The sequence below is a fragment of the Myotis daubentonii genome, chromosome 15, assembly GCF_963259705.1.
Source record: "Myotis daubentonii chromosome 15, mMyoDau2.1, whole genome shotgun sequence".
NCBI classification, from domain to species: Eukaryota; Metazoa; Chordata; class Mammalia; order Chiroptera; family Vespertilionidae; genus Myotis; species Myotis daubentonii.
The window spans coordinates 6,751,189-6,757,188 of record NC_081854.1 but is presented as its reverse complement, the minus strand read 5'-3'; positions in this window follow the sequence as shown (position 1 = coordinate 6,757,188).

Here is a 6,000-nt window from a genome sequence, read left to right as displayed (position 1 = left end):
GCTCAGCCCAGAGGGAGGGAAGGTGTGGGGAGGGCAGGGGGCATGGGGCAGAGTTCTGAACCAAGGCCTGGGATCTTGATGGGTAAGGAGCAGGGCTGGCAGGAAGTGAAGGGGTGGTCCGTGAGGACAGACCTCTTGAATCGCCCATCAGCCAGGTCTCCATGGTGGGAGGTACCTGCAGTGCTCAGGACGGTCTGTTAGGCCAGACAAAACCTTTCCCACTTCAGTCGCCTCTCCAGGCCTTGAACAGGGAGCAGGGGGTTGGGTCTGCTGCCCACTGGACCTGATGCGATCAGACGGAAAGATCCGGTGTCTTCCCTCAGAGTCAGGTGCCACAGGAGGAAGGCCCAGAGGCCCCAAAGGAGCACACAGGATGCAAACAGAGTCTCAGGTTAACCCCTCAGGTGAGTGACGCAGGTGTGTCACCACCCAGCACCCACTGACACCTCCCGCCGGTCTGCCCATCAGCATTGCTGAAATGGAGCTGTCACCTTCTGCCCCAAACCCACTTCTCTGCTGGGCTTCCCATCACAGTGATGACATGGTGGCCCCTTCTCTAAGACCATCCCGTTCTCCCCAACCCACTAAGACTTGTCCATCCTTCTTCCCAATCACAGCCTATATTGATGGCCATCTCCTGCTCATCGTGCTGGGATTGTTCCCGTGGCCTCATCTCTTCCCTGGGTCCCTGAACGCACCAGCTACCTGTCTCCAGATTGTGTATCCAGAGACATATGGTCCACTTCCTGCACAGTGTGAACAATGATGCTTCCTCTCCATGACCAGAGATGAGGTGCAACCAGCACAGGCTGGACTTGAGGGCTCAGCGTGGTCTGTCTCCTGCTGGACTCTCCACTGGATGCTATGATCTCCCTGCATCTCACGTCATCTCCACATCTGGCTGGGCCACGGCCTTTGTTGCTCTGAGACTTTGCATGTGCAGTTCCTTTGGATGAAATACCCTTCCCCCCATCCCTACATCTCCAATGGATGATCATACTTCGAACTTAGTTAACAGTCATCCAAGTGAACATGTGTGTGTATGTATGTGTGTTATTCTTGTATGGATTTGAATGAAATCATATTTAGTCATTTATATACAGACACTTTAGAAAATATAATTGGACACCTACTATGTGCCAGCAGTGTTGTAGGTAATGGGGATGCAACCATGAACCTGGCATGAAAAATCTCTGTCATCCAGAAGCTGTCATTCTGGAGACAAGAGGATAAATTAAACGTAAATTTAAAAATTATTACAGCCTGTTGGATGGTGATACGTGTTGGGGGAGGAATCATACAAGGAAAAGATCAGGTGACATGGAGGGACAATTCCAACATCTGAGAGTATGAACTGTGATTCTGAGCCTAGACTTGATGCTGGTGACAGAGCAGACTGTGTGTTGCCCTCAAGGAGATTAGCCAGGAAGATGGGGAGCAGTGTCCCAGCTCTGAGGCAGAAGCAGCCTGGTGTGTGATGGAGACAAGACTCTGGCATAACAGTCCAGGGGCGCCTGGATGGGGAGACCCCTGGAGGGAGGTGCAGACCCCATGGTGTGCAGCCTAGTGAAAGACTGCAGCAAATGCAAGAACCGGGGAGCCATTGAGGAAATCAGAGATATGGTTGTAACCAATTCTCATGGCTGCTCTTTTCAGAATAGACTAGCATGTCCATAGCAGCCAAACAGAGAATGGGAAGGACACAGAAGGCTAGAAGGGATGGTGGCTGAACCAGGGAAGTGAGGTGGAGAGTGAGGTTTACTTTCTGGATATATGTTGAAGTTCAAGTTGACTTGGGGACTGAAAGTCTAGCGAGGGGAGAGGAAAGAGAGAAGGGGAGAGAGGGGGAGGGGGAAGATAGAAGGGGAGAGAGGGAGAGAGAGAGAGAGAGAGAGAGAGAGAGAGAGAGAACACTTTCCCTGGTGCTACCGGGAAGCTGTAAGTAAGCTTACTGCACACCACATCGTACCAGACACAACATGACCTCTGGATGACCCCGGGTGGCTCAGGACGAACAGTTGCAGGCTGCTGGGGCTTGTGAAAAGCTAGACAAACAGCCATAGAGACCAGCCTGGACCAGAGGAAGTGCTGCCCGAATCAAAGGCGGGAGGCCAGGTGCAGAGGAAAACTGCACTGTGCCTTAGAAGGGGCGTTCCCAGCAGCCTTCAAGCCCTCACCCAGCCTCGCCCTCATGTGCTGGTGGAGAGAGGCTGGCCAGGGGCCCAGGCGATGAGTGCATTCTGTGTAATTAGGGGCACGGTTTGTGGCTTCATGGAAACCCATATTTCCATCCTCTTTCTCCACTTTGTCTCTCTCTCCCTTGATTTCAGAGAGGAAGGGAGAGGGAGAGAGAAATAGAAACATCGACGATGAGAAAGAATCATTGATCGGCTGCCTCCTGCACACGGCCCCTATTGGGGATTCAGCCCGCAACCCGGGCATGTGCCCTGACCGGGATCAAACCCAGGACCCTTCATGCCGCAGGCCGACACTCTATCCACTGAGCCAAGCCAATCCTCTTCCTCCACTTCTTAGCAGGATTCAGATGCCTCGGTCGCTGGTACAGAGAGCAGGTGGCAAAGGACAGGCTAAGGGCAGGAGCCAGGAGAGAGACACGGGCAGGTGCTGCCCTCCCAGGCTCTGGTGACCTGTCTGTGGCCCTCTCTGAACCACAGGCTGAGTCTCTGAGAAATGAGGAAGCGAGCAAGTCTCCCAGGGCAGCCCAGGCGGTTGTGATGGAGAGCGGGCCCGAGGTTCCTCTCCTGTGTGCACCGAGACCTGCTCACCTTATTGTTGGGGCTTCCTCTGGGCTCTGCAGCTCTTCATTCTTTGAAAGAGGAAACTTCGACATCAGACTAAACCAGGAAGGGGCGTGGCAGGTCCCGCTCCAGAGGGGCCGCTGTCCCTGGCATCTGGGCTAAGCCGGAAGGGCAGGGGGTGAGGCCCAGTTGCCCACCCCGGGGTCCCAGGCCCAGCACCCAGATTTCAAGCTGGAAGTGATGATACAGGAGGGCTTATGGGTCCCCGCACCCTGCACCAACTCCTGCCCTCGGGCGGGTGGCTGGAGCAAACCCGCACCTGCCTGTGGCTACTGGTTCCAGAGCTCAGAGGAGCCTGGGGTGGGTGCCCTCAGGGCCGCAGCCCCCCTCAATCAAGTCCCTGGAAATATAACCGTGCTTTGAATATCCCCTGGATGATGGAGATGGACGTATTTCTTTCAAATGGGAAGAAGGAACCATGCAATTACTTACATGCTTGCTTTCTCTGCAAGTACCAGGTGTGGTACCGCCTGTAATAAGGACAAGGTTGGCCCTAATCTGTTTGGCTCAGTGGATAGAGCCTCGGCCTGCAGACTGAAGGTTCCCAGGTTCAATTCCTGGTCAGGGCACATGCCCGGGTTGCAGGCTCTATCCCCAGTAGGGGGTGTGCAGGAGGCAGCTGATCAATGATTCTCTGTCATCATTGATGTTTCTATCTCTCTCTCCCTCTCCCTTCCTCTCTGAAATCAATAAAAATACATAACATAAAATAATAAAGACAAGGACGGATGGGATGTGGGGGCCCCAGGAACCTGGATGCTATGGACAGAATTGGGTCCCCTCCCCCCACATTCATCTGTTGAAGCCTTAACCCCCAACGGGATTGTTCTTTCAGAAAGAGTGACATTAAAGGAGCCCATGAGGGTGGCCTCCTAAAACTGAGGGCCTGATAAGGAAAGGAAGAGAGGACACAGACACTGGGGAGGTGGGGGCTTGCCTGGGGTGGGAATGGCTGGGGGTGGGGGTCAATCGGGGGAAAAGGAGACCTATGTAAAACTTTTGACAATTTAAAAAAAAAAACACACAAAAAACAAAAAAACCAAAAAAACCTCAGAGCCAAATCTGACAAGAAAAAAAAAGAAAAGAAAGCAAAGGAAGAGAAAGTGAGAAAGTGATCTTCCATTTCTCTCCCCACATGTAATAATCCATAATAATAAAAGGCTCATATGCTAATTAGACTTGACAGCCAAACGACCTTCTGCATGAAGCCGCGGTGGCAGGATGAGGCAGAGGCAGTTAGGGGCGATCAGGCATCAGGCAGGCAGGCAAGCAGTTAGGAGCCAGCAGTCCCGGAGAGGGATGTCCGACTGCCAGTTTAGGCCCGATCGGCAGTCTGACATCCCCAGAGGGATCCTGGATGGTGAGAGGGTGCAGGCCGGGCTGAGGGAACTTCCTTCCCCCACCCCCACCCCCGTATGAATTTTGTGCCCTGGGCCTCTAGTAATAATAACAAAACATAGGCCACGTGAGGCCTGGAGGCGGGCTCACACCAGGAACCCAATCTGCAGGCATTTGACACTGGGCCTCCCAGCCTCCACAGCCGTGAGAAGCACAGCTCCATCCTCTGAGCTGCGGGTCCTAGGATGCTGTCACGGAGCCTGGAGCCTGCGCTGGCCGAGTTCCCAGTCCACCCGAGGAGTCACATCGACAAGCCCGTGCAATCCTGCCCTGGGAGCCAGGCTCGCTCCCTCCTGTCACTGCGGAGCCTCCTGCACAGCGGGTCGTGTTCACGCTGCCCCTGCCTCCTCCGGGGCAGCCCGCCGGGCCTGCATGGTGGGGCGTCCTACCCCCTAAACTCATATACTGCTCTGCACTTAGTCTGTTCCATGTGAACTGCCAGGAGCGCAGCCTTTCCCGGGACCCGGTTAGGGGGTGTCCTCGCTCCAGGTTGGGGGACTAGGAGATGATGCGAATGTCAGAGGCCACGCCCTGAGCCCCGCCAGTCCTCCGTGCCCAGGGGTGGAGCTGTCCCGCGCAGCAAGGCTGGAGACCTGGGGAGCTCACCCGCTGGCATGGCACCTGTGGGCGCCCAGGTCTCCTTGCATGGGGGGTTTGGGGGGGCGGGGGGCGGAGCGAGAGAAAGCTGGGGTCTGAGCTGCTCCTGCTCGGGAGATATAAGTGAGGATGGGGAAGGGGGCAGAGGAGGGCTACTCCAGGCCAATGGGGACCCCAGTTCAGCCGGGATGAGGTCCAACAACTCTACCTTATTCTAAGGTTCAGCTTCAGGGATGCCGGGGACACACAGGGGTGTGTGTGTGGTGGTGGTGCGGGGCGCTTGTCTTGGGGGGCCTGGGCCTGGGTGAAGGGCCTGGGGCCTGTCAGGTGTGTGGCTGCGGCACTGGGGTTCTGGGGAGAGAGACACGGGAAGGGGGATGTGAGCAAGCCCAGGGCTGGGCAACAGCAGCTGAGCTTCCCTGGTATAGCTGCTGAGAGCTCCCTGCACTCGCCCCCGCAGTAGCCTGGCCAGGGGTCAGGGTGTGTCTGTCTGTCCACCCCCAGCTCCAGCACAGGGAATGCCGGGAGAATGGACAGGCCGGTCACCACGTGGAGGGTCAGAGAGTTGATGACAAAGAGGGAGGGATGGCTTCAGAAGACATGGGCGGCTGCATGGCCCAGAGCTAGCGCCCCTGGTGCCCAAGGATGGCTTCCAGCAGAGGTGACAGGGCAGGAGGAAGGGAAGTGAGAAAGGAGGCCAGACCTGGGGGCCGATGTCATGTGAGCAGGGAGAAAGCAGAGCGCTTCCTACCCACTCCTCTCAGCGACTTCACCCCCTCACTGTCTCTGGGCCCACAGCAGGTCCCATACCTGGGAATGTTCCTCCTTGTCCCCTCAAGGTCCGGGCCACATCCAGTCCACCCTGTTGTGCCCAAGAGCCACCAGCCAGTGGAGCCTCCAGTCATGGCCCCAGTCTTGTATCACCACCACGGCCTCTACCAGGCAGGTCCTGAGGTCATCTGCCTCCCCCCTTCCGCCCCATGGGGAGCATCGCTGGGCGTGGACAGAGGGCATCTTCCCGGCTTCTCTCCTCCAGCGCCCACACAGGGAACAGGCTCAGTCTGTTTGTCGAGTGAATGAATCGATGAGTGAATGAATATATGAGTGAATGAAGAAACAAATGAATGAATAACTGAATGGGTGAATAACTGAATGGGTGAATGAAGGAGTGAGTGTATGGGTAAAT